Source organism: Armigeres subalbatus, chromosome 2 (assembly GCF_024139115.2).
Source record: "Armigeres subalbatus isolate Guangzhou_Male chromosome 2, GZ_Asu_2, whole genome shotgun sequence".
Lineage (NCBI taxonomy): Eukaryota > Metazoa > Arthropoda > Insecta > Diptera > Culicidae > Armigeres > Armigeres subalbatus.
Window position 1 is genome coordinate 298,546,455 of NC_085140.1, and position 18,290 is coordinate 298,564,744.

The window sequence follows — 18,290 nt, forward strand, 5'->3', positions numbered from 1 at the left end:
TCTTACGCACATTCCTCTAGGGATTATTCCAGAAATTATTCAGATAGTTTTTACCTCAAAATTCCTCTAATAATTCCTCCAGTAAGTCTTTCACAAATAGATGTTTCTGGAAATTAATGCTACGATAATTTCTTAAGAAATTCTTCCGAAAAAAAATTCCTTCACAAATTCCTCCAGGAATCTCCCCAAAAAATTCACTAGGGGTCATTTGAGTAATTCTCCCGGAAATTCCCACGGAAACTTCTCCACAATTTCTAAAGAATTCACCTAGAAAATAGTTTTTTTCCGGGTAATTTCCTTGAGATTTCCTCCGACGTATCATAAGGAAATTACTCCGTTTCGAGATTCTTTCGCTTATTTAGAAATTCTCCAAGAATTCTTCAAGTCTTTATGTTCTCCTAGACATTTCTCTGAAAAATCCTCAAAGAACTGCTCCGGGAAATTTCTTTTTCATGAAGAATTCACGATGGAATTTTTGTGATTTTAATGTATTATGCATGAAGTATGTCTTAAACCAGAGCATGAGCATGAGCATGAGCATTATGACCGCACAATTCGTAGTTGATACTCCGTGATTGACTGAACTTGCGAAATTGTACAGAGAACACAATGAATGGGGCTTGTAACGGCCATTCGGTCCGTTACAGTTTTGTAAATATTTTGTATAATTTAATAATTGAAATATAGAAAGTAGTTTAGTTAATAGTTTTTGTAAATAGTTTCACAAATTTATCAAATATTAGCAGTCCAATACACCGCGTTTCAAAAGCTCTTTTCACGTTGAATTACTCTCGCGCTCACAGAACGCTAAGAATGTTCTAGACCAACGTGCAGACCATGTGGCGAGCGCGTGTGACTACGTCACCGATTCGGGTGGCGACCATCCACCTGGGGAAAATCCCAACAATACCCTTTGATAATTTTCGGGAAAGATCGGCAGGCAAAATGGGCTGCAATCCGAATGGATCAATTGCTTCCTGCACTTCGATCGTTAGGAGGGGGAAATGCGATCTAGGGACTTCGTGAGGTCAAAACCGAAGGCCAAGAATTAAGACAATCTTGCATTTGATCTGAGGATTCTTGACTATGACTCGATCACTTTGATCTGGATTGTGGAAGAGGCAGGAGTAGTCCATTTTAGTTCGCGTCGTGAGGTGATTTTCCAGGTAAAACGTAGTGACATGGAGGCCCCTTGAACTTGCTAATTCGAGTTAAATTTCTCCCTCTTAGCTAAACGGTCAGTCGATCAAATTATTGTGCGATCAAACAAGCGTGCTAGAAGTAGGAAGTGTGCGAGTGTGGAACAAATATCAGGTAATTCACGTGCTTTACAATATGCTTTTTGTGGGATGGTAATACCGTGGGAAACACGTTTCGTTCCTAGATTTGTGGCAAGTGTGCGAAAGCCCGTTACCTCACCAGTATCAGCCAGCGACAACTCCTGACAAAGGCAAAGGCAAAGAGTAAGCAAGTCAGCAGCAACAGCAACCGTTTTCCCGCTGTCGGTGACGACCGAGAGCGCAGCAGCAGCAAAGTCCACATCTCGTTGGCGAGGCGCCGTCGGCGCATGAAGTAATTCCGTAGCGCAGTAGAAGGAAGAACGCGCGACCGCGGTGTAAGAGACCTGCATCGTTAGATGAGCCGTAGGTAAGCGTCACCTTCTCCACCATCCCGTAAGCACATGGCAAGCGTCGCCGTCTCCGTTCGTGGAGCACGTGCGTAGGCGTCGTCCGCTCATCAGGCCGCCTGCGGCACCGCACCGTTTTTCGACCGGTCAACAGCATCGTCCAGCAAGCGACCGATAGCAGCGTCCCCGTCGTGGAGCTACAACGGCGACAATAATACAGATGGTCCGTAAGTAAACGCATGCATGCAAATTAAATCAGCCAAGCACGCTTGGTTAAGAATATTTTGGATTTGCCTGCTCCCAATTTTGGTTGGTGATGCGTGGCGTGAGAGGCTCTTTCATTGTTAGCCGATCACATAATGTGAATGCCCACACCGCACAGTAAGCACGTGATAGGAGAATAGTACGATAGTGGAAGATAAAGAAAAGCGAACAGAATTAGAGGAGAAGAGAGAGAGAGAGTTTTTTTGAATTAATGATTGTAGGCCTACGAAATAAATCGATGTCAATGAATTGAAATTTGAAAGCATTGTGTTATTGTCGAGTTCTAATAAATGCAATAGGGTACCACAGACAAACCGACTTGTTTAGTTCGCAGGAACGAGAAGAGGTAATGTAGAGGAGGTTTCCATGTCACCCGGTTTCGTTATTTTGTGGCATTTTCTTTTTGATTGTTTTACTGGGGAGGTTGGCCCTGAATCCAACCAACGGACACTCTCTATTTTTCCAGATCTGATCGGGGTGAGCTGTTTATAGCCAACCGATGATGATAACGACTGTAAGCGAATATTCTGCCTTCAACTAGATTGTTTTTGCTCTTCTTAATGATCGAGCGTGTTTCGAAGGGGGAGTAATTTTCTTTGGAATCCCTATAGCCTGTCGATCTTCGCGCTTTCCTTCCATTATTGGAAAACAATAACCCTTTCCCCTGAAAGGTCTTAGGCCGGGAAACCCTAAAACAGGTGGATGGTCTCCATTAGGAGTGGCGCTTAAACCATCCGCTAATCCTTTCGGAAGGCGCGGACGGATCGTACGGTTATAGGCTTGGGATTAGCTACCCATTCTCAATGTACACGTTTCGGGAGCTCAAATATTTAAAGTCAATAACGGCGCCGGCCACGTCCTTACGGTCATATAGGAATGGAAGGATTGTTAGTCCGACTCTCGTTGCTATTAGAGACCGAGTATACCTCTGCATCTCCACGATTGTCTTGGGATAGGATATCGTTTTAGTTACAAAGGATAATTTATCTGGATTCACTTTGGTAAGTGATGCGATCTATGGGATGGGAAATAACACTAATACGAGTTAAAAGTTAAAACATGCACACACGGTGGCATATGAAAAGTAAGGAGATTCGCGTTTTGGACGACCGCACGGAAGCGCAGCACTCTGTACTCACTTGCTCGATGGCTACAGCAAATTATTAAATAAGGCCAGCGTGCGACATGCGCATGAGCCACCGAACACAATATAGATATTTTATTTCTATCCCGACGACTAAAACACGCACTGCACTTATTTGTTCGATAACTATTCTTATTACCGGTCGCGCAATTCAGAACACAGCTATTCGGCCGATCGCGCGATCGTTCTGCTGTCCGAAACAAGAGAAATCTCGCACTGAACTGGTTACCTTTATTACCGCCCGCACAATGCAAAACACAATTATTCGGCCGATCACGCGATCGTTCTGCTGTCCGAAACAAGAGAAATCTCGCACTGAACTGATTAACTTTATTACCGGCCGCGCAATGCAGAACACAATTATTCGGTCGATCACGCGATCGTTCTGCTGTCCGAAACAAGAGAAATCTCGCACTGAACTGATTAACTTTATTACCGGCCGCACAATCTGCATGAAGTATGTCTTAAACCAGAGGAGCCAAAGTCTTAGCCCGTCAACCATACGCGGCTCTTGAGAAGGAAGTAAAACGCTCATGTCGACGGGACAAGCGAGCGTGGGCAGACTCTCTGGCCGACGAAGGAGAGAGAGCCGCTGCAACCGGGGACATTGGCCTCCTCTACGATATCTCACGACGCTTAAGCGGGGCGAAGATGAATACAACGATGCCTGTGAAAGACGCGAATGATCAGTATTGACCGACCCAACTGACCAGCTGAAACGCTGGTTCGAGCACTTCGAGCAGCTTTTTCAAGTGCCAGCCAGGTCATCACCACCTCGGCATGATCTGCCTAGGATCCGACGTATAACACGCGTCAATACCGAAGCTTCATCACTGCTAGAGATTCAAACAGCCATCCAAAGCATGAAATCGAATAAAGCCCCAGGGGTCGACCGCATATCAGCCGAGATGCTCAAAGCTGACCCCATGCCGCTCAACTACTGCATCGTTTATTTCGTAATATATGGGACACCGCAACTTTCCTGGTCGACTGGATGTAAGGTATCTTAGTGAAGGTGCCCAAAAAGGGTGACCTGACTGTATGCGATAACTGGCGAGGCATTATGTTGCTGTGTACCTTTCTCAAAGTTCTGTGCAAAATTATCCTAGTCTGGATTCAGGAGAAGATCGATGCGACTCTCCGGCGGCAGCAAGCCGGATTCCGTGCCGGAAGATCCTGTGTGGACCATACTGTCACGCTCCGCATCATTTTGGAGCAGGTCAACGAATTCCAAGAGTTCCTTTACTTGGTATTCATTGACTACGAAAAAGCTTTCGACCGTCTCAATCACGAGAATATGTGGGGCGCCCTGAGACGCAAGGGGGTTCCTGAGAAAATCATCGGTCTTATCGAAGCACAGTAAGAGGCCTTTTCGTGTAGAGTGCTGTACAATGGGGTCCTGTCCGACCCTATCCGGGTCGTAGCTGGTGTGATGCAAGGACGTATTCTATCACCGTTACTGTTCCTCATCCTAATCGATGAGATTCTGGTAGATGCGATTGACCGTGAACCAAACCGCGGGCTGTTATGGCAGCCTATAACCATGGAGCACCCAAACGACTTCGAATTGGCTGATGACGTTGCACTCCTCGCGCAACGGCGCTCTGATATGCAGAGTAAGCTCAACGACCTTGCCGAGCGCTCCTCCTCATCAACGTCAACAAAACCAAATCGTTGGATGTAAACACGGTGACTCCTTCCAGTTTCACAGTAGCTGGGCAACCAGTGGAGAATGTTGAAAGCTTCCAATATCTTGGTAGCCAAATGGCGTCAGACGGCGGTACCAAGATCGACATAGGCGTACGGATCAAGAAAGCAAGAGCTGCCTTTGCGAGTTAAACCCTTAAATGCGCAATGTTGTTTTAAAGCAACAAACCGAAATGATTTTAATGATTGACAACGTTAAAAATAGTTTCGACGATTTCTAAAAAAATCACCTTGCGCCTTTAAGGGTTAAGACAGGCAGATAAGTGAACGCACCAAAATACGAATTTTCAACTCTAACGTGAAATCTGTGCTGTTATACGCTAGCGAAACATGGTGTGTATCAGTGGAGAACACTCAACGGCTGCAGGTGTTCATCAACAGATGCCTGCGGTATATAATTCGGGCCTGGTGGCCTCACAACTGGATCTCAAACAACGAGCTCCATCGTCATTGTCACCAGAGGCCGATAGCAACAGAAATCTGTAAACAAGCATTAGACTGGAACCCAGCGGGACATCGCAGCAGAGGCATACCCAGAGGCTCATGGCGGCGTAGCCTCAATAAAGAAATAAAAGTAGTCGACCGAAATCTATCCTGGCAACAGGTTAAAGGGATAGCCGGGCAACGCTCAGGATGGAGATCTTTCAAATCGGTCCTTTGCACCACCGGAGGTGTACAGGATCCATAAGTAAGTAAGTATGTCTTAAAGAAATTCGCAAAGGAAATCCTAATTTGAATTTCATAAGTAATTTTTGTATAAATTCTTGAATGATGGATTTCCCGATGAACTTTTCGATGGACTTTGGATTTTCTAATGAATTCCTAATATAATATTTAAAAAATCTAGAAGTAGACGTATTAATTTATAAAGATATTCAAAATAGATTGTTTAGTTTCCAAACAAATTTTAAATGAAATTCTGAAATATTTTCCCAGCCACCTACAGCATGGCTTTGCTTCGTAGCCATACATCTTAGGGGCCGTACATTAATTACGTAACCCCCCTCCCCCTATGTAAGATTTTTCCCAAACATTTTTTTTTATTTACGCTTACGTAATTAGTGTGCGACCCCTTGCCACACGGGTATGGAAGGCCCCAATAATCATCACAGTTAAAGGCATTTAAAATTTAATTCAATGCAGAATATTCGCAATCCCAATTTTGACCCACAAGTGTTTCCCACAGTCCAGCTTCCCGACTTGTTCCATTAAGGCCATTCATCATTAAACAACTAAATGTATACATAATCATAATGCTCTTACCTTTCCTGCTTTCCCGGCTGCCTTCTCTGGGTAATGCTTTTCCTTCTGATGGACTATCTTCAGTCGAGGCGCAGGTAGGTCTACCGTAAATAAATACACTCACGGCTAATTAATGTCTGCTCAGTTTACCATCAACAGATGCGATGAAAACCTGATGGAGAAGTCCCGTCTCAAGCCACGGTCTGATGTTGACTATTTTCGATCGACTAATGGGAAGCACGTCTGTCTACAAGCACACACAGTTTGGAGGTGATGACGCGGAGGCGACAACCAACCATGGAGGACTATAATCGGATACAACGCACTAGCGAGCCGGATCACGGTTTACGGTTGCGGTAACTCGCAAATATTTGATAGGCCTATTTATAATCATTCCGCCGTACGCGCTGAAAGCCTAATCAACCACGGATTCATGCAAACACGCGAACCTTTTCATTTCGTTGCAAATACAGAACCAACTTCCGATGACGCATGAAAGGCCGTTCGTAATGTTTTACTTCTTAGGAATAATGTTTCCCCCAATAAACAATGAAAGCATTCAATGCCTCTCTGAACCGCAAAGAAGCGCACAATATACTTCGAAAGTCAAGATGATTACAGAACTTCAAATCAGAACCGGAAGCTGCTCACTACTACAAAAACTATTACCAGATGGATTTTCTCAAAGCGAACGACTCCATGGAGCCATCAGTGCATCATGATTATAGTTCTTGTATACACAGAATCTTTCTTCCGTTCATTTGTGGGCGGCGAGATTTGTTTGATGTTGCACTTGATTGCTGATGCAGATTGCAAATTCGGGCGGTGCAGTTTTCCTCCAATGCGGGAAATTGATCTGTGGGAAGGAAAAAGAAATTGATAAAAAAATATTGAATCAGTTGAAAAGAAAGTTATTACAAATTCCCTCCCAGCCGTTGAAAAAAAAACTTATAAATGCACATAGCGGTGATGATGCTTTTGTCGTTCATACGAAAGGGTTGAGAAGCATATGAGAAAAGTCTAACGTAACACCAATAAGTGGATAGCGCTTTTATCTTACATTTGTTTGTAAACATTATTTAATTCCTGGCGAATGCAACTAACTCTCAGCAAATCAAACGAGCAAAGCATAAAAAAAGCATTTTTCCTAAACAGGTTTTAAATTTGTATTTTGGCCAAAACTTTTGATCCCATAGATCGATTTGACCGATTTTCAATAGAAAACAGTGGGACTGGATTCCCCGTCGAATGTAACTTGTCGCGAGCAATTCTATTGAAGTCAAGTGCCCGAAATAATGAGTAAGTTTTTCGCAAGGGTTTCGCATATAAAAAAATTGGCCATAACCTTTGAGCCTTCAGAATTTTTATTTTTTCATTTTTGTGAATTTTGAAATGACTTCAGTTCTTCACTTGTCATGATATTGCCAGCGCTAAGGGAACAACTGGCAAGGGTAGGCGCTGAACCCATCGATACTCAGGCCCAACTTAGGGACCTTCCGCAAGCAGATAAATTCAATTAAAATCGACCATATTGCATGTTTGTTACAGATTTCATATGTACTAGTTATTTTTCTATATGTAAATAAATTTCGATATGTGTAGTTATTTACTTGCTGCATTTGTGGCATTGATGGCACAATCATATCGCAACCGGTTATTCAGAGATTCCGAGCAAGGTCGAAAATAAATCCATTAAATTTTCATAATCTCCATTAATATCATTGGCGACGGATTTTATTTTATCGTTTGGTTGAAATAAAAATCTTGTACAGTTATTGACAAACTGTAGTTTGACAGATTGACTTGTTGAATAAGAGTCCAATAATGATTCATATTCAGCCATACGATTATTTATGTTATGCGTCGAGTAAGCCATAACTTACAAATCAAGGATGGCGCGGATGACAACATTACCGGCGGATGATCAAATGTCAGCAGTTCGAGACCCGATTTAGGAAAATTTTAAAATGATTATATGAAAATAGCAATTTCTTCAACATACGTAAAATGGAGATCTAAATGCGTTATTATTTTCGAAAAATTAAAATGTAGCTGAATTAAGGCTAAGTATATGCTTATTAAAGGTTTAACAGATCAGGTAATAAAGTTGTCCCAGTCAACCACAGATCGTATAGAAAAGTATATATTTGATCGCATATATTGCAGTTTTCTATCACACTCGTATATGATTACTTATAAAGATAGCCCAAATATGATTACTATCGTATGTAATATCTGCATACGGAATATTTACGATTGTGTTCAAAAAAGTCCTAAAACAATATAAACAATATCCAGTTAATCTGATTGAATCGCAAAAATCGTATATCCACATACGTATTGCCATGAAAATCGTATACGGATGTGCGTTGTACGTAAATAGATTTTACTTTTTCCCACTGTATCCCAACGATAAAATAAATTTCATTTCCACTTACTTCACTCCATCCGATGGGATTCAATTTCATTCCATAAATGCTGTTGTTTTATTTATCTTCATGAATACTACCGATTTGTACTCCGTACCACTGCCAAACATTGACCAAAATAACTAAACTTCAACCAAATGAAAATAACAAAGTGGTAAACATGACGAAACAAAATATCACTGATGTTGACATTTCATCATCGTTTATATGTGGGCAGAATCGCTTTGAATGCTGCGTAATCGTTTTATGTATGAACATTATCGGAACAATTACAAACAGTTTCCGTATAAGACTCAAGCTACATTTGTACGTACAACAACATGATACTCGAATCGTATAAAAGTAATTGACATCGTATACTGTAATATCGTATACTAGAGCTTCATATAGATTATGATTGTCAAAAAGTTGTAGCTGTTCAAGAGTTGCTGTATAGCACATCGGTAGAGCATTAGCCTTTAGATCCAAGGGTGGGATGTTCGAGACGTGGTTGTCTACTTTTTTTTCAATGTTTCCTAGATCGTAATAATGCTTACAAAAACTCAAGACTCGTTGCTTAGTACGTATATGCCCGACTAGAAGGTCATATTAAAATTATATCAACCTATGTTATTATGTTATAAATTTGTTAGAAACATGGTGCAGGATGTTTGTTAAAATATCTAAAATTCTATCAAAATTACACTACTGGAAACAAAAACTATCATATTTTGTTACATTTTTATCATTAAATTAACATATTTTGTTAGAAATTTATAACAGAATCAGATATAAAATATATTATTTCTGTGCACTTGCAATTTTATAGTTCATGATAGGTCTCCAGATTGTTATCAACAATCAGAAATTTTGTTTTTTTCTAAGCAAGAATATTTTTCGAGAACATAAAACTAACAACATAAGACAACCTTTTCAAATAATATCAGCATTGTGATATCTATAGCTGGGAGACTTAACCACATCTATTTTAAATGCCTACTGTTGGGCAATTCGGTGTTAAGCATTTTTTAAATCATATTATCATAAAATCCTGATACAACATTTGAAAGATAATGGCTACTAAGAACAATATTATATCAAAATAAGTTATAAAGAACACAATGTGTTAAAATTGTGTTCAGTTTCTGTTATGCTCTTCTAGTCGGGTGGCCTCCACATTAGTAGGTATATAGCGTTTCAGTGCATTATATACAAGTTATCTTTCTTGTATATGACAACTTATATCAAAAGCTATACGTATCAAAATATTGACTGGGGTTTAACAAAATAAGATGTTGTAGCTGTATAACTTCTCCAAATTGTGTGAACAAAGCCTGAACAGAAGTTGCGATAAGAAATAGTACAGACATTATTCAACACAAATTGAATCATGTTACTTAAACTAGTGAATGTTTCATTTCATTTATTTAGTTAACATCTAAACAGATAACACTGAATCAACAATTTGACGCCACATTGCACGGTTCGAGGCCGCATCTCTCCATCTTCGGATACGCCCACGCTCGCCAAGTCGTTCTGCACCTGGTCTGCCCATCTCGCTCGCTGCGCTCCACGCCGTCTCGTACCTGCCGGATCGGAAGCGAACACCATCTTTGCAGGGTTGCTGTCCGGCATTCTTGCAACATGTCCTGCCTATCGTACCCTTCCGGCTTTAGCTACCTTCTGGATACTGATATATTTTTCGCCGCCACACACCGTTTTCTTGCACACCGCCAAAGATGGTCCTAAGCACCCGTCTCTCGAATACTCCGAGTGCTTGCAAGTCCTCCTCGAGCATTGTCCATGTTTCATGTCCGTAGAGGACAACCGGTCTTATTAGCGTCTTGTACATGACGCATTTGGTGCGGTGGCGAATCTTTTTCGACCGCAGTTTCTTCTGGAGCCCGTAGTAGGCCCGACTTCCACAGATGATGCGCCTTCGTATTTCACGACTAACGTTGTTGTCAGCCGTTAGCAAGGATCCGAGGTAGACGAATTCCTCGACCACCTCGAAGGTATCCCCGTCTATCGTAACACTGCTTCCCAGGCGGGCCCTGTCGCGCTCGGTTCCGCCCACAAGCATGTACTTTGTCTTTGACGCATTCACCACCAGTCCAACTTTTGTTGCTTCACGTTTCAGGCGGGTGTACAGTTCTGCCACCTTTGCAAATGTTCGGCCGACAATGTCCATGTCATCCGCGAAGCAAATAAATTGACTGGACCTGTTGAAAATCGTACCCCGGCTGTTACACCCGGCTCTCCGCATGACACCTTCTAGCACAATGTTGAACAACAGGCACGAAAGTCCATCACCTTGTCTTAGTCTCCGGCGCGATTCGAACGAACTGGAGTGTTCGCCTGAAATCTTCACACAGTTTTGCACACCATCCACCGTTGCTTTGATCAGTCTGGTAAGCTTCCCAGGGAAGCTGTTCTCGTCCATAATTTTCCATAGCTCTACGCGGTCTATACTGTCGTATGCCGCCTTGAAATCAACGAACAGATGGTGCGTTGAGACCTGGTATTCACGGCATTTTTGAAGGTGAATGTTTGTTGGGTTGATAACAAAACATGATATGAACTTGTTTGAAATATCTTGAGTTTGTTGTTGTTAATAGCAAAACCTGATATTTTTATGATATTTGGATGCATTTTTTTTTATTTTTTTTGTTATTTTTACTCTTATTTCAAACAAGTTAATATCATGTGTTGTTATCAATATCACGGCTTCTACCCGGGATGAGCCACCAAATTTAATTTATACCTACGCCAAAATTATGCAAAAAACCGTTTTTTCGACAATTTAATATATTTCTGAATGAACAGGTGAAAAAAAACCTGCCACAATTCCTCGAAGCGGCGGTATTTCGGGATTTCTTTTGACTAAGAATTGCTTCAGGTACTCTTTTAAAAAAAATCTAAAATTCGATATCTTTTTAGAATTCATTTAGAAATAATTTAAAAAATTTCTTTCAGCTATTCATTCAATAAATCTTCCAAAAATCCTAATAGAAATTCATTAGGAAGTCTCTCCTCTAGGTATTCCTTTAAAATTTCTTTACAGAAGAAATTGAAATTGAATTTGAAGGAAATGTAGAAGGAATTTCCGAAGGTTTTTTTTTCGATGAAATTTCTAAAGAAATTTCGGGAAGAATTCTTTAAAGAATGCTGGATTCATTTCCGAAGTATTAAAATAAGGAAGACTTGAATGAATTACCAAAAAAGTTCCTGCATGTATTTCTTAAAGAATTCGTAACGGTATTTCGAAAAAATGTCCGGAGGATTTTCCGTTGCTATTCAAGGATGAATTTCTGAGATAACACCTCGATGAATATTTCAAGAAATTTCGGGAGGAGTCTCCAACGGAACTCCTGAAGTAAATTCCCAAGAAATTCTTGAAGCATTAACGATAATATCCGTAGATGTTACTAGAGAGACATTTCAAAGAATTCCTGTATGCTTAACCTTTTGTCTGTGCTCTGGGGTCAATATGACTCCAGGCCATTTTGAGTGGCTGTTTTTTTTTTCAATTTTCAACCGATTCTCCTAATTTTTGGTAGTTTGGTAAAACTCGCCGAGATCTGTCTCCTAGGTGCAAATTCGCTTGAAAAATCTTGAAATAATGCGCTACAGTGTACTTTTTTTCAAAAAACTTGCTCTGCTCTGGGGACTCCAAATTGAAATTGCTATAACTTTTTTAATTTTTGGTCAATTTTGGATTTTTGGGGCTGTTTCGAAAGATAATTTAATCATATTTCAGGTCGTTACCAAAGATTGACTACAGGTGGGCGGATACATCGCGAGGAGGGGTTTTCGTAAAAAAAGGGTACAAAAACAGTGATTTTTCTTGCTTATTTTACTTATATCTGAAAATCCTACCCATTTTGAACTGCACCTTTTAAAAAAAGTTATGCAGGAAGGCGTTGACATGAGGTATTGATTAGTTTAGAGCTTGGTCGCTAGGTGGCGGTATATTTGAATTCATTATTTTAGACTACTCAAGTAATTCCGATATATGGAATTTTCCTCATTGTAAATATTCTTATCGCACAAATTTGAAATTTGTAAAGATGACGTCTTTAACAAGGTGCGTCTGGTGGGAATGGACTGTCATGTGACGGAATAAATAATTAGGAAATTTACAAATAGGCGGCGCTAGTGTACTTGCAATATTCTTGCTTGTTTGAAATATTGCTTTAGCTTGAGATCCCTCATACCTACACCCAAGTTGTATTTGGCAACATTGTTCAGGATGTCCAGGACTACAAAGCGGTGCTCAATATAATGAGCACTTCTTCCAAGATGCGGCGCTAGTGAGCTGTTATATTTGAGTATATTGTTCCATGTGAGATCTGATGTATTTTGGTAATGTAATGTAGCATTTTTGGCTAACATGAATGTTGTGGTAGAGTTCATCAAAAGTTTTCTTTGTATTCAACCTGCTCCAGCGATGCTGCAAATAATAGAATGTGTTCACAGAATATGTTTTAGGTCATCCAAGAAAACCCTGGAATTAAGGCCTTTGGGTCTACATGAGTAATCAAAGATCAGCCAAATTGCCGCATATTTGTAAAATTCCCCATTATTACTTCCGTCACAAGACAGTCCATTCCCACTAGACGACTTTTGATCAAGACGCCATTTTAACAAATTTTAAATTTATGCGATAAGAATATTTACACTTAGGAGAAGTTCTAAACTTATCAACGCCTCATGCCAAAGAACACGCCTTCCTGCATAACCTTTTTAAAAAAGGTGCAGTTCAAAATGGGTAGGATTTTCGGATATAAGTAAAATAATCATGAAAAATCACTGTTTTTATACCCTTGTTCACTAAAACCCCTCCCCGCGGTGTACCCGCCCACCAATAGTCAATCTTTGGTTACGATCTGAACGATGATTAAATTATCTTTCGAAACCGCCCCAAAAATCCAAAATCGACCAAACATTAAAAAAGTTATAGCAATTTCAATTTCGGGTCAATTTGACCCCAGAGCACAGACAACGTAAGCTTTTTTTTAGCACAGACAGAAGATTAATAAATATGTGCCATTATAATGACAAGCACTTCTATAATTATCAATTTCCTATTTTCCTATCATACTAATATTTAAACATTATTTCGAAGCTGCTTAATAATGTTATGTTCATTGGTGTAACTACAGGGGGGCTAGGGGGGCTATAGCCCCTCCTTGGATCTGGCTAGCCCCCCCCTAGCAAATTTGTTACTTTATATAAGTATTGCACATATCTAGTCCACTGATTATATACGGGGGTAAATGCAGAGAAAGGATTGTCTTCATTATCCAATCCCTCCTTTCGAAACACTACAGCAAGTTGAATCTAATCGCTCAAGTTTTTGAACTTCGGACAATTGTTATAAGGCTTGCTCACGACAAAATCTGGACCCATCAAAACACGTTATAACTTAATGAAATACCAAAAGAAATACCTCATCAACAAGTGAAATAAAAAATATATTATTTATTAGTATTACAAGTACTTAATGGATAATGGACAATTCCTTGAGATTTTCAAGTTTTTCCAGGGTTTTGTGAGTAATTGTTATCTAAATCGAGCGTATGATCTTAACCTTCCTAACTAATACCAATCCTAAAATCTGCAGCGCATTTTAATTCATTGTAGGCTTCTTGAGAAAGATTCGGTAAAACTCTTAGATTTCAAGTAGAGGTAACTAAAAATTGCAAGCTTTGTATTCTTTCGGATGGGTTTTAGAAACTCCGCATACTATTTAATTCTCTGAACTCCTATTGTCGCTGCAGCAATGAAACCAGTGAAAATGACTCAGTAGGCGTGAAACAGACCTACTGAGAGCAAAGATGTGTTAAATGTCCCTATTACACAAATTAACACAAATGCTCCTATAAGTTAATTTGTTGCAATTTTTTTTTGACTAAATTGAAAATTAACGACCAATAAGTTGTATTGGAATGTAAAACTGATTTTTTTAAATCATCCTAGAAGTATTTTAACAGAAAATAAAGGTTAGTTTGTTGTGGTCAGATCGCCGTTTGAAAGCTCTTAGGAACTGTCAGGCCACTGAATTGAAAGCTGGCAAAAATAGTTTAACTAACTAATATTTAATTTATAATGTATTCTAGGTTCGAAGCAAATCAAAAAATCCTTCAAAAATCAGGATCGTGCATCTTATTCTATTTACGGCGAGCACAACACCTATGGTTTTCTTAACCTATCAAGGATTTTGGGAATCCTACGAGATTTCTAGATTTTTGAAACAGGGCTGAGCGTCGATGAACATCATTTGAAATATTTAAGTTGTCCATTGATATCTGGTAGACCAACAATATACATCAGTTGAATCGAGCGAAAATGGTAAACTTTCTGTCTTATGAGTGTTAAAATAGAAAAGTTTTAAAAAAAAGTTAGCCCCCCTAGAATTTTTCATTAGTTACGCCAATGGTTATGTGTGTATCTAATGCATTTTTCAAATTCTGGAAATTTATTGGAAACCCTGGAAGAAACCAGGAAAAATCAGGGAATTTTAATTTTGGAAATAAGTCGCCACCCTGAATAATATATAAATATTTAACTTCTCATAACATATACAACATTTCCGACTCTCAATATACTCAATATGAAGCACTTTCCAGTTATGAGCCGCAAGTACAATCTTTACAATGGGAAAATTTTAGCTTCAATTGATTTCAGTGATCAACAGTGAACAAATGTTCTATATTGTTGAGCTGGTATTTTAGCGATATTTCACAGAATTTTAACAAGAGAAGCTCATCACTTACAATTCTGAACATTTATCAAAAGATAACCGACCTAATATTAAAATCTGTTAGGGTCAAGCACAAGATGTTTTGCAGAACAGTGGCGATTTTTTCTTGAATACCATTGAGAATTACAATTTGAGGCATGTGAATGACATTGATACCGTAAACTGTAACACTACAAAGTTCTAAACTGAAGAAATTGAAATCGGCTTAGATTTAGACTGAAGAAACTCAAAACTGTTCAGATTAGATTATAGATATTTCTATTCCATTCTAGACAGGGTATGCGACTGCTCTTCGCCTCACATATTCTGGAAGCGTTCCATGCAATACGTTCAAAAGGCATTTCGATGGGTGTTTACTCTTAGGAATCATTAGCATTTTCTCCTAATCCATTTGTCACAATTCAGATTTTTCTATTATTTTCGACACCTGTATTATTGTAACTCACGCATTTCATTTTCGATATTTATATTGATTTTATTCGGAAACTTTTCCTTTAATAAAGGAAAATAATTTGAATTAGAAAGCATAAAAACACAAAAGGGAACTAAACGTTTTGTTTGAGAATGAGTTTCTGTTGTAGTATTCTTTATTAACCTTACTTTAGAAGGAGTTCCTCATGCAAATTCCTCAGAATATCCCAAAAAGAAGTACATTTTTGCGCAAAAAGAGAACATTTGATTTTTAATGAAAAAGGAAGAGGAAATCCTCCTTTAGGATACAATACCATATGATCATAACAACAAAATAAATTAGGTACACTCGATTCTTTTTTTACACGGGGGATGCGTTCCGTGTAAAAAAAGTTTTCAGTTTAAAATTTGAAAATCCGTGTAAAAAAAGTTTTATGATTTCTCGACGAATCATGCAAAATGGAGCAACTTTGCAAAAATTTTGTAAAAAAAATCCGTGTAAAAACAGAATCGGGTGTATTATGTATTTGCATGGCATCTCATATAGCGCAGTAGTGTTTTTATAATTGTGTCTGGTTGCAAAGGTCAAAAACAAATAACCCACACACAAATCAAGTTAGGATGATAAATTCCCATAGCTCTTTATATTTCCGTCTGATAATGTATACAAGCTAATGGGAATAATTTGACCAACAATTCGTGGAATTACAGTCACAGTAGCTTGTGATTGCAGGCCCCAGCGGCACTATTTATAAATTAATTAGTTATCATTCCGGGCGTCATAAATTATTTCGCATTATCTCACTATTCGGTGGAACTCATTATAAATTCAAACAGCCACAAATCACGCTAATCGGTTTCAAAGGACTCCATAGAGCCAATAAATACTGGAATAAAATATCAGCAATCATAATCTTTTATGTTACCTTCCTTCTGGCACAAATATTTCCACATCAAGCATAATCACCGCAGCAATGTCACGCTATTTTCCGTCACTTGTGCACGCCAAAGAGACGTTTATCCAAAACACGGGAAATCCCTCGATGATTAATTTGTAACAGCGCTACTCAGTCACACTTCACCACATTTGTCACGGAAAAATACTTCCCCTTCCCTTTTTGTCGTTTTTCCAATTCTCCGCACACTTCACATCAACATCACTTCTAACATGACTCCGACTGCTGGATTGCGGATCATCTTCTCAAGTGCCTTTCCACCATGTAATGAGCCCTCGCCACATGCACTTAAATCATTATCCACACTACGTTATAAATGTCGCCTCACTGACATCTATTTCCACCCGCTACATATCACTGGTCGTAATCTTTTTTGTTTCATTCACATTTACTTCTTTTCCCATGCCCCTTTTCAACTGGCTGTCACCATCCTTCTATGAGCTTGTCTGCCGGCGGCTCTACTGCTACAACACACTACATATCAATTTCCAAACTGATGCATTTTCCTCATTGAGGGGCAACGCACGTAGCAATTGCTCCTAATCACTGCTCAGAGGCCTCCTCCACCACCACTGGGCCGGGACACAACCCCTCGTTCCGCTCGAATTTATTTTAGCTACACTTGCTTCCCATGCTTAGATGCACTCGCTTGCACTTGCATATGACCGTCTGCATCCCGCAGCGGTGACGGCGAATGATCCTTCGCCTAAAGCCCACATCATTCGGACGAACGAAACGATTCTTCCGTATAATCCGATTCTTCGTTCGAATACCTGACTAACTGATTGCCACCAGAGAAGAGGAGGAAGAGGGCCACGTGCAACCGACTCGAAACGCGCTCGACGACTGCCACTCCAAAGGATGGGTTGGTTCCGTTTTAGTCGTCCTCGTTCTGAGCTCTAAACGCGCGCGGTGAGTGAAAGCAACACACCGCCGTGCCAGCAGCGATGACGGCGCGGGCGACGATGCCGATGATGATGGTGATGATGATCGGAGTTTTCACAACAAGTTTTCCTTTTCCCAAGTAGTGCATTCTGATGTACTGCTTTTCGTACAGGAGAAAATAGAGAGCGGGTAAATCGAGAGACGGAGAGAGATCGCATGGGAAAATGCATTGCCTGATTCCGAATCAGCTGGGAGTTGAAGCATATTGGAATGGTTCCGATGCCGGTTTGTTTTGAATCGATGAATATGTTTAGAGATAGGGATTAGCGGAAGAGAGGAAAAATTTTCCCACAATTTGGAAAATGAACACGCGTGCGGTCATGCGCACAATAAGATCTGAAATTGAGGGGGGAAACATATGTTCTTAAGAATTGATTCAAGTGACAGGTTCGGTCGAACAGAATGCCAATTGTTTTCTTGGTTTTCAAAATCGGAGCCTGCAAATATGTCCTACCTTATGTTAAAAGTCAGTTGTCTACATTTCGGTAGTTCTTGTATACCCAAAATATATTAAAGTGGATCATATGAGTGAATGAAAAATACAAAAAAGCTGACAACATTTAACCGTTTTGCGTCCGCGTGCCTTTTGCAACGGAGTTTTCCTTGGAATTGTCGTTAATATCTTGTTCCTTGAAGAGCCAGTTAGTGAGAAACGCTAAACCGTCGTTGTAAATTCAGATTTTTTTAGTACAATCAAAGTTAATTGCCTATATTCCGGGTATAAGCAATTGGAGTGGAAATTAATTACAATGTCTGAAACTAGGTTTGTGCATGCAATTGCACAACATGTGAAAAATTTAGCTCAAAAAATGTATTTTTA

At 39.7% G+C, this 18,290-nt stretch overlaps 1 protein-coding gene across 2 annotated transcripts in view; it reads right to left on the reverse strand.

Moving 5' to 3' along the window:
- Window positions 1–17,386, reverse strand: part of LOC134212467 (uncharacterized) — a 206,028-nt gene extending 188,642 nt beyond the window's left edge. For both annotated transcript variants that reach the window (XM_062690365.1, XM_062690364.1), the window contains exons 1-2: window positions 16,496–17,386; window positions 6,006–6,840 (exon numbers count right to left, since the gene is read on the reverse strand). The gene's annotated coding sequence lies outside the window, so the exon portion shown is untranslated. The remainder of the gene's footprint in view (window positions 1–6,005; window positions 6,841–16,495) is intronic.
- Window positions 17,387–18,290: the final 904 nt, after the last annotated feature.